An 11482-nucleotide genomic window follows, 5' to 3' on the forward strand; every position below is an offset into this window, starting at 1 on the left:
CAATCAGTGATGATGATTTGCTCTTCATTGGTGATAAAGAGTGTTTGAATGTAGCTGGTGATGACTGCAATTGGGTGATTGATTCGGGTGCTTCGTATCATCTTACTTCGCATCAAGACTATTTCTCGTCCTACACTAGTGGTGATTTTGGTAGTGTTAGAACGGGGAATGATGGGTCATCCAGGGTTGTCGGCAAAGGCACTATTTACTTGGAGAGTTCCACCGGTTGTAAGCTGATTTTGAGAAATGTTAGACACGTTCCTGATATCAGATTGAATCTCATTTCTATAGGTAGACTTGATGAAGAGGGTTACTTCAGCCACTTCAATGATGGTAAGTGGAAGCTCTGCAAGGGGAATCTCATAGCAGCCCAAGGTAAGAAGCAAGGTTCTCTTTATATGATGCAAGCGAAGGTTTGCGTGGGTGAGGTAAATGTTGCAGATGAATGTTCTAGTGAGTTATGGCATAATAGACTTGGCCATATGAGTGAGAAAGGTATGCAGATGCTCTCTAAGAAGCAATATCTCCCTGATGTCTCAAGTATGTCTCTTAGATCCTGTGTTGATTGTTTAGCTGGTAAACAACATAGGGTTGCTTTTCATTCTCGCCCCCCATCTAGGAGAAAGTATCCTCTTGATCTTGTCCACACTGATGTATATTCTATGGATGCTAAATCCCATAGTGGTGCTCTTTACTTTGTTTCTTTTATTGATGATTATTCTCGAAAAGTGTGGTTTACTGTGTTGAAAACCAAGGATCAGGTACTTTCTGCTTTCAAGGAGTTTCAGGCTAGAGTTGAGTGAGAAACTGGTAGAAAGCTCAAGGTCGTGAGAGCTGATAATGGTGGTGAGTACAGAGGCCCATTTGAAAGCTACTGCAAGGGTCAAGGCATCAAGCTTGAGAAAACAGTTCCAAAGACACCTCAATTGAACGGAGTTGCAGAGAGGATGAACAGAACAATTGAAGAAAGAATCCGATGTATGCTCTCTCATGCAAAGTTGTCCAAGTCTTTCTGGGCAGAGGCATTGGTTACAGTTGTGTACTTGATTAACCTTTCACCTTCAAATCCTCTTGATGGTGATGTTCCTCAGAAAGTTTGGACTGGTAAAGATGTCTCCTACAAGCACTTGAGGGTATTTGGATGTCGTGCTTTTGTTCACATTCCTAGAGATGAGAGATCCAAGTTAGACAAGAAGACAAAGCAGTGTATATTTTTGGGGTACTCTGAAGATGCTCTTGGGTACAAGTTATGAGATCCAGTAGATAGGAAAGTTCTCAGAAGTAGAGATGTTGTGTTCTTTGAAGATCAGAATATTGAAGATATTGAAAAGCCAAAGCAACAAACGTCCTCTCATACTCCAATCAATTTTGATCCAGTCTTACCGCATATGACTCCTAGAGTTGAAGGGGGAGATATTCAGGATGATGATGACAATATTGGTGATAATGGTCATGATGATCAACCTGAAGTTGAGCCTCCAGTTGTTGAACCGCAACCACAGCCTGATGATGTGAGAAGATCTACTAGAGGACCACGTCCTTCTATGAGGTATCCTACTACAAAGTTTGTGTTACCAACTGATGGGGGAGAGCCAGAAGACTTTCAGGAGGCTATGTCACATGAGAAAAGTAAGGAGTGGTATAATGCCATGCAAGATGAGATGAATTCCTTGCATGAGAATCACACTTATGATCTAGTAAAGTTGCCTAACGGGAAACGAGCACTCAAGAATAAATGGATGTTTAAGTTGAAGCACGGAGAAGATGGTCAACCACCTAGGTTCAAGGCTAGGATTGTTGTGCGAGGCTATGAACAGAAGAAGGGGATTGATTTTGATGAAATTTTCTCTCCAGTGGTGAAGATGTCTTCAATCAGAGTTGTACTTAGTTTGGCTGCCAGCATGAATTTGGAGATTGAGCAACTTGATGTGAAGACTGCTTTCCTCCATGGTGACCTAAAGGAGGAAATTAACATGGAGCAACCTGAAGGCTTCGAGGTCAAGGGAAAGGAGAAACTTGTGTGTCGCTTAAAGAAGAGTTTGTATGGTCTTAAGCAAGCGCCTCGGCAATAGTACAAGAAATTTGAGTCATTCATGGTTGATAATGACTTCCACAAGACATATGCTGATCATTGCGTGTTTGTGAAGAATTTTGCTGAAGATGACTTTCTCATTCTCTTGTTATATGTTGATGATATGTTGATTGTTGGTCGTGATTCCAATAAGATTGTTGACTTAAAGGCTAGTTTGAGCAAGTCCTTTGCTATGAAGGACCTTGGCCCTGCAAAACAAATTTTAGGCATGCGTATTTCTCGTGATAGGAAAAATAAGAAATTGTGGATATCACAAGAGAAATACATTGAAAAGGTGCTGAAAAGGTTCAATATGAACAATGCTAAGCCTGTGTGTTCTCCACTGCCAGTGTATATGAAATTGAGTTCCAAACAATGTCCTACAACAGATGAAGATAAGAAGAAGATGAAAAATGTGCCTTATTCATCCGCTGTAGGTAGTTTGATGTATACTATGGTATGTACTAGGATTGATATAGCTCATGCTGTTGGGGTAGTTAGCAGGTTTATGTCTAATCCTGGAAAGGAGCATTGGGCAGCAGTTAAGTGGATTCTAAGGTATCTTAGAGGTACTTCTAGAGTAAGTTTATGTTTTGGTCCTGGCGAACCTGTGTTGGATGGTTACACAGATGCTGATATGTCAGGTGATATTGATTCTAGTAAGTATACTTCTGGTTACATGATGACGTTTGCAGGGGGAGCTGTTTCTTGGCAATCTAAATTGTAAAAATGTGTTGCTCTATCGACTACTGAGTCAGAGTATGTGGCAGCTGTTGAAGCTGGTAAAGAGTTAGTGTGGATGAGGGACTTCCTTGAGGAGTTGGGTTTGGAGCAAGATGATCATTTGTTACATTGTGATTGTCAGAGTGCCATTCACCTAGCTAAGAATGCTACCTATCATGGTCGAACGAAACATATACGAAGGAGGTATCATTGGATTCGAGATCAGATAGAAGAAAAAATATTTGAGCTTGTGAAGATCATTACTCATGAAAATGGATCGGATAGGTTGACGAAGATCCTTCCAAGAGACAAGTTAGAGGTGTGCCGTTTGAAAGCGGGACTTGTCGTACCCCCCAAGTTGGAGTGAGGGGGAGATTTGTTGGGTTATTCCCTCCCACTTGGAGGAAGGCCCAATTAATATATTTAATTATGGGCTTAATAATAATGAGCTAGTAATATTATTATTATTTATTAATAATAATAATAAAAAAAGGTTAAAAATATAAACACACGCACAAAGAAAACCAGAAACAGGAGAAACTTTCAGAGGAGAAGAAAAGGTATCGCGCGTGACTTTTCGGCGATCCGATCGAAAGCCATTCGTGCTCCGTTTTTCGTCAAATTTTGACATGGTGTTCCTGTCTACCCAACCTACATATTCAACGGTTGGATTGTCGTTTTGTGCATTGTAAGTGGGTAATTTATTTTTTGCCCTAATTTTACCCTAATTGTTATTTTACCACTTTTAAGTGATGATTTAGGGTTGTTTGGTGTTTGTATTACCTCTAGCATTGTCTAGAGAGGATTTTGGTTGTACCCATTAATTTTATTGGTGATTAGTGGAAGAGTGTGGTACCACTTACGGTCCCGTGGTTTTTTCCCGCATTGGGTTTTCCACGTAAAATATCGTGTGTTTGCTTTATTTTCGCAATTTTACTTTATTGTGCTTGATTGTGGGATTATTATTGTTTGTTTGATTGGATTGGTTAATTTTTGCTCATCTAACAACACAAAGGGAGAAAGTGTGTGTATTATATCGCCTCTTTTCTCAACACATTCGAAATTTGATATAATTTGACCCGATCTAGGATGGATTAAATTGATTTTTTTTAATAATTTTGTTTAGTATTGAATATTATATCGATATTTTTCTAGTTATGACTTACTTTTGTTAATTAATGTGGTTGAAGATTTATAGTTAGTGGTGAAGTCATGTAACGTTGATAGAGGTCCGAGTTCCGACCCCTGATCTAGCTATTCTTACGGTTAGGGGTGAAAGTTTGGTTTTTAGTTTGGATTCGATACAAATTCAAATCAATCGACACAACTACAAATCATCACTTGTACCACTAATTATTATAGATTTTTTTTGAGTGGCCCTGTTCAATATCGCTGGATGTACCCAATCGAAAGGTATTTATTCCAATCGAAAAAAATTATTATAGATTTTTTTTATTAAACATATCTTGAATATATATCTATTACTTTGTAGGCTTATGCGCAAATATAAGTTTTTTGTTTGAAACAAGAATCGACCCGAAGGTTCAATTGCAAAGGTGTTTGATATTTTCATGGTTATCTTACAAATGGCTTTAGATTTCATACTCTAGAATTGCAAAAGAACAGAATGTATCAAAACAGTGTAGTCATGGTGAAAGGCATTGGTGGAGATAAAGAACAAGATTACTTTGGACATAATTGAATTACAATATTTGAAGGGAAAGCAACTGATATTGTTTCGTTGTGATTGGTGAGATACTCTGAAGATTGGTAGAAGTATAAAAATCGACAAACATGGAATTATTAGTGTTAATAAGCAATGTCAATTGCGCACAAATGAGCCTTTTGTTCTCATGTCACAAGTCCAACAAGTCTTTTATGTTAATGATATGGATTTGACCCAAATTGGCTTGTTGTCATGAAGTCCCAGCCAAGGCATCATTATATCGTGCTTGAAAAGGAAATTGTTGAAAATGAGGAGGCAATACAAATTTTAGAACCAAATTCATCTAAAAGTATGGAAGTGGAAGAGATTGATGATACACCTATTCGTACTTTACTTGTGCATCATGATTGATAACACCCTTTTTACATATACAACCAATCAAATTATGAAATGAATTTTTCTTCTTTTTCAGCAAATGTTGCTAAGAAATCAATGTATAGTGTAAATGTTATTTTTTTATTATCAAAAATAACATTTCATGATCATCAGGAGAAGTGCTCATTTGATGATCCAGAGTGAAGGAGGGAGCATGTCATTAAGCAGGTAAGGTGACTATTTAGAGATAGTGGACACAAAATAAAGAGAAAATACTTTGACGATCCAAAATTGACGACAAAAGAACAATGCCTGAAAAATAGGCCTCCTAACATGTTGAAACGAGATTGGAAATACTTAGCTGATTATTGGAGTGATCCTAAATTTAGGGAATAATCAATTTTCAATTGAGATTATAATCAAACCTTATTTATAATTATTAATTATTCACTATAATTATTTTCACATGTTTTAGAAGAAGAGTGCTAAAGCAAGTAATAGTAGATCTTCTTAGAAGACGCCTCATTATAATGGAGCCAAAAGTTTTGCTTGTACTCGTCAAGAAATTGTATGTAAATTAATTATACATATTTAAGAAATCATTGTCTTTTTTTGATGATATGATTTTACTTTTGTGAATAGATGAAAAATAAAGGGACATGCTCACGGCTCGATGTGCTAACAGAGTCTCGTAAGAGAAAATCGAAAAAACAAGTAAATGGTGACCCCTTAGCTAACAACACACGTGCAATTATAAGTTAAAATTGCTTTGGCATCTAGTCTTACATTGTACGTACCTTGATACATTTTTTAACTTGTTTACATTTGTAATAAGGATTTGGTGAATAATTTAAAGGAGGAAAGAGAACAAGGAGTTATTGAAAAATCACATGAACGAATCTTTCAAGTGGTGCTTGGTAAAGACAAGCATGGATATTTACGTGCTCATGGGCCTGGTAGAAGTATGACCAAGCATTTTCATGTGAAGCCTTCTCGATTGGATCTTACTCAAGAGATTAATGAAATAAAAAGCACAGTTGAAAAAGCAATTCAAGAAGCTAACAAAAATGCAGAAGAGGCTATAAAAGAAGTTGAAAAGGCAAAGAAGGAAGCTGAGATCCTTAGGAATGAGTTTAATCAGAAAATTTCCTCAAACAATTAGGCTTTAAAATTGATTTTACAAGCCTGTGGGATAAACTCTAAGACTAATTGGGCAGAAAGTGACAATTCATCGAATTAATGTAAGTATTTGCATATTCTTTTTTCTCATGCATAAGAAATTAATTTGTGATGAAGATAAACATTGAACTGTTCAGTTTGTTTTTATATATGGAGTGATCCGAGAGGTATAATGTGGACTTTCTTTGTTAGATGTGTATTTATATATGGAGTGTGGAGTTTGTTTTTATCTTATCTTTAGACCCATGCTTCTGAATTATGAGGTCTCCTAGATTCGACATTCGTGATTGCAGTTGTCCCCTAGCATCCCCCACCCACTATTTATGTTTGGTGTCAAAATGAAGAGGGATCTTTTTTGTTAAGTTTAAGCTTGATCATATTTGTCTAATTGATGGCGGCTACACCAATTTTACTTGGATGCTCTCCATTTATGTTTGATTTCTTCTAGAAGTTTAAAGGAAATAATTTTGTTATTCTTTTTAGTTTTTATGCATGTGGACATACGAATCATAATATGTTTTTTTTTGTAGGTAAATGAACTCAGGATTCTAAAAGCCGAAGATGTTATATCAATGTAGTAGTGTTGAGACAAATATACTCATATTTTACATGGAAGACTATGCATTTATAGTAGTTTTAAAATGTTGTGTTTAATTATTGAATAGGTTTTTACTTAAAACTTTATGTATATTTATGTTTACTTTTGACAAGGAAGTATTACAAACCTCACTATTAGTTGAATTTTCCTGCAAATAGTATACTTACTTATCTATGAGTTTAATTGTATGAATGATTTGTAGTCTCGTGTTGTGCATGGGGTAGACAAATATAACTTGTTACGGGATATTTTATGTAGCAAAAGAATATGATTAGCCACAGGTTAATTTATGTGGCGGAAGATTATGATTAGCCACGGGTAAATACATGTGGCAGAAGAATATGATTAGCCACGGGTAAATGCATGTGGCGGAAGAGTATGATTAACCATGGGTAAATGCATTTGTGGCAGAAAAATATGATTAGCCACGGGTTATGCCTGTGGCAGAAGAATCCACGGAATCTCCCGTGGCAAGAAAAAAAATGCCACAACCCTGATTTTCCTGTGACAACAATCTAGCCACTATCACTTGTGCCACAGTAGTCACTAGCTTGAATTCCTATAGCTAAGTAGCATAACCACGGGAAAATCTTACTTATGACACGATTGCAACTGTGGCACAAGTGATGATTTGTAGTAGTGCAAATAAAATTCGGTTTTGATATTTTCAGTCCAAATACAAATCATAATATTTATAATCCAAATTGAACCGAAACCGAATTTTAAAATACCAATCCAAATTGAACCAAATAGACCGAATTGCACCGATTTGTATATTTTGCACCGAAAATCAAATTTGCATGTATTGCTTCAAACTTATTCTTTCTGAAGTTCCTAAATAAATATTAATAATTTTAGGGTTTTTAATTTGAACAAGTAAAAAACTTTTAACAAAAATCTAAAAATAAGTCAAAAATTCAGACAAATTAAATGAAAGATATAACATGCCTTTAACATTTCGGTTTTTTCGATTTTTCGGTTTTGTTGGATCCTAGATCGAGTCCAAACCGAACATCGAATTATAATTAAAAATCAGTTCAAACCAAACCAAATTTAAAATATAGTCAATCCAAATTATTTATTTGATTTGGTTTGGTTCAGTGTTTGGTTTTTCACCAAATTACTTACACTCCTACTTACGGTCCGTTAGTACTACTAGTATATACTACTAGCTAGTATTATCAATCAATAATCAATAATCAATCATTAATAAAATATACTAATGAAGAAACGACTTCAAAAACGTGTTACAATCTCATTAAAAAAATTTTCCACCTATTTTCTATCATTGACAATGCAATTTTTTATACTGACTTTATATTTAAGGAAATAATTAACACATTAAAACAAGTAATATTTATTGATTGACTATAAATATGTGATCTATTGATACTTTATATTTCTTTATGTAAACCCATAATATTTTTTTATCCCAAATCATAAAGAAAATTAAAACTTGAAATCATTATCAAAATTGGAATGATCCATCCAAGTCATCCAACCAAAAAAGACAAAAATAAAATATTTATTTTCTATTTTCATATACACAATCTTAAGTCTTAAGCTCAAAAATTATATTATAGTATGTTATATTCAATTTACATATTTATGATTCATATAAAATTTTGGAAAATTTGCTCAAAATAATCCCAACTATCACTCATTGGCCAAAAATAATCTCTAACTATTACTTATTTTTTAATAATCTCAACTATAACTAAAGTTTGTTCATAACTTATCCATCTTCTTTATTACCGGCTACAACAGGTTACAATTTTACCGTTAAAACCCACCCCTTCCATCTATTTAAATCCTTCTTCTTCTCCATTATTCTTTCCTCCATTGATAAACCCTAAAACCCCCAAAAAAGTAAAATGAAAATTAAAAATTGTTAAAACCTTAAAACCTGAAAATCTTCCAAATTCCTCCAAATCTTCCCCCAAAAACGATTCAAGACCAACAGATTTAACAAAAATTTGACCTAATCGCAAACAAATTAAGAAGGCGAAAACGAACATACCATTCAAGAACCTCAATTCAGCAACGCAATTGTTTTTTGGTGCTTTAAATGATCTTCTTTGCACCGAAAGATTTGGGAAGGAATTAGGTATGAATTATGGAGGAAATTAATGGGGAAGTAGTTAAGTATTGAATTGAAGGGTATTAATGGGGAAGTAGTTGAGTATTAAATTGAAGGGGAAGTCTGAATTAAAGACTAAAATAATACAAAAAAACAAAAAAAAAATTAAATTCAGTATTACCGGTTGTAATCGGTTTTAAGGGGAGGGGTATGATATGAACAAATTATGGTGATAGTTGGAATTATTAAAAAAATAAGTGACAGTTGAGATTATTTTTAGCCAATAAGAGATAGTTGGAATTATTTTGAGCAAATTTTCCTAAAATTTTTTAATTGTTAATCATACATGATAAAAATCTACAAATTAAATTAAAATATAATATATTGATGGAAAATCTATCAAACATTTTAATCAGTAAAATATACTAATGAAAAAACAATTTGGGATACGTGTCACACTCTCATTAAAAATTAAAAAAATTAGTCAGAATAATCCCACCTATTGTCCATCTGCTGTGAATAATCCTTACTATTGACTATTTCTAAATAATTCAACCTTTGTATATTATTTGCTGACATCACCCCTTTTCACATTTTAACCGGCTATTATAGACACCTACCACCAAAGAGGAGTAGGGTAAGACCAAAGAAGAAGTATAAGGGGGAAGACGAAGTAAGTGTAACGGGTAGTAGATACCTACAGTAACTGGTTATGAATTAAAAAGAGGGTGTATTATATCATTTATAATTAATCAAAACATACCCAAAAATTTGTAGTTTTTGTTTTGGATATAATTATTCATCGTCTTAACCCTTTCTTAGGTGTTTATTTTATGATTATGCATCATTGTGTGATTATGAAATATTGTTTAATTATTTTTGCTATATTATCAATTAATTGCATAAACTATAAAGAGTAAGAATTTAAATAACTATTCATATTATCATACAAAAAACATATTCATTTGTTTATGAAATTTATATTCTTATTTAGGCATATAGAATTAGACTAATAAAATCTTATAAATACTTACTGTGAAATATCCTTTTTATTTATTAAGGAAGATAAATTGCCACACGATTAAATAATTTAATGCTTAACCTAACTTGGTGTTTTTATGATTTATGATATGATTTCTTCAAATGTCAGCAATCTGATAACGAGATGGAACATGAAGTACCTGAACATCACCACGTTTGACTTTTTCACGAACAAAGTGAATGTCGATCTCAATATGCTTAGTGCGCTGATGATGGACGGGATTACCAGCTAAATAAACGGCACTAATATTGTCGCAATAGACAAGAGTAGCTGTGGTAATAGGACAGTGCAGCTCAAGAAGTAAATTGCGAATCCAGCAAGTTTCAGAAACAACATTAGCAACTCCACGATATTCAGCTTCAGCACTAGACTTGGAAACAGTAGGTTGGCGTTTAGCTGACCAGGAAATTAAATTATCACCCAGAAAAACACAGTAACCAGAAGTGGAGCGGCGAGTGTCGGGACAGCCACCCCAATCAGCATCGGTATAGGACAAAACAGTCGAAATATTAGAACGATATAACTGCAGACCATAGTGAAGAGTGCCCTTGACATAGCGAAGAATACGATGAATAGCAGCCATATGTTCAATGCGAGGATCATGCATATAAAGGCGAACTTGCTGAACGACATATGAAATATCGGGGCGGGTGAAAGTAAGATACTGCAAAGCTCCAGCTAAGCTACGATACAAGGTAGGATCGTTACAAGAAGAACCAGCATTAGCACCAAGTTTGCCGGAGGTAGCAACATGATTACATTGAGACATGCCAGCTTTTTCAAGAATTTCTGAGGCATACCGTTGTTGAGAGAGAAAGAGGCCCGTAGAAGTGCGATTAATAGCAATACCCAAGAAATAATTAAGAGGACCCAAATCCTTCATGGCAAACTCAGAGCTAAGTTTGGACATAAGGGACTCACGTAGTGAATCAGAAGAAGCTGTAAGAATAATATCGTCCACATATAACAGCAGATAAGCAATATCAGAGCCATGACAATAAACAAACAGGGAATTATCAGAAATGCTGTTAGAAAATTCAATAGTAGTTGCAAAAGTGGCAAACCGGTGGTACCAAGCACGAGGAGCCTGTTTGAGACCATAAAGAGACTTACGAAGAAGACAAACATGATCAAGACGAGTAGGATCACAAAAACCCAGAGGCTGATGCATGTAAACAGTCTCAGTCAAATGACCATGTAGAAAAGCATTCTTAACATCTAGCTGATGAATAGACCAAGACCTGGAAAGAGCAATACTTAAAACAATGCGAATAGAAGCAGGTTTTACAACTGTACTAAAAGTCTCATCACAATCAATGCCTTCCCTTTGAGATTTACCATCACCAACAAGACGCGCTTTATAGCGCTCAAAAGAACCATCGAACTTGGTCTTGACACGAAACACCCACAAGGACCGAATGATATTAGCATTAGGAGGACGAGGTACCAGATCCCAAGTGTGATTTTCGATTAAGGCATCAAATTCCTCTTGCATGGCTAACTTCCAGTTCGGGTCACGAAGGGCATGAAGGGGAGATTTGGGTAAGGGAGAAAAGGAAACGAATAAGGCTTGGGAATAGTATTTAGGATTGGGTTTGAAAATACCATGTTTACTACGCGTAACCATACCAGGTGGTGAGGATAAAGATGTGGTAGAAGAAAGGGTGGAAAAATTGGGTTGGCAAGGTACTGGGCTGCGTGAGGCAGGCCCAGTAGAGGTAAAAGAGGGGGTTGGCAGAGCTGTTGGG

At 35.2% G+C, this 11482-nt stretch overlaps 1 protein-coding gene across 1 annotated transcript in view; it reads right to left on the minus strand.

The window, feature by feature from the left end:
* LOC130798077 (filament-like plant protein 4) overlaps window positions 1–8771 on the minus strand; it is a 38356-nt gene extending 29585 nt beyond the window's left edge. The window contains exon 1 of the mRNA XM_057660938.1: window positions 8633–8771. The gene's annotated coding sequence lies outside the window, so the exon portion shown is untranslated. The remainder of the gene's footprint in view (window positions 1–8632) is intronic.
* Window positions 8772–11482: the final 2711 nt, after the last annotated feature.

The sequence above is a fragment of the Amaranthus tricolor genome, chromosome 13, assembly GCF_026212465.1.
Source record: "Amaranthus tricolor cultivar Red isolate AtriRed21 chromosome 13, ASM2621246v1, whole genome shotgun sequence".
NCBI lineage: Eukaryota > Viridiplantae > Streptophyta > Magnoliopsida > Caryophyllales > Amaranthaceae > Amaranthus > Amaranthus tricolor.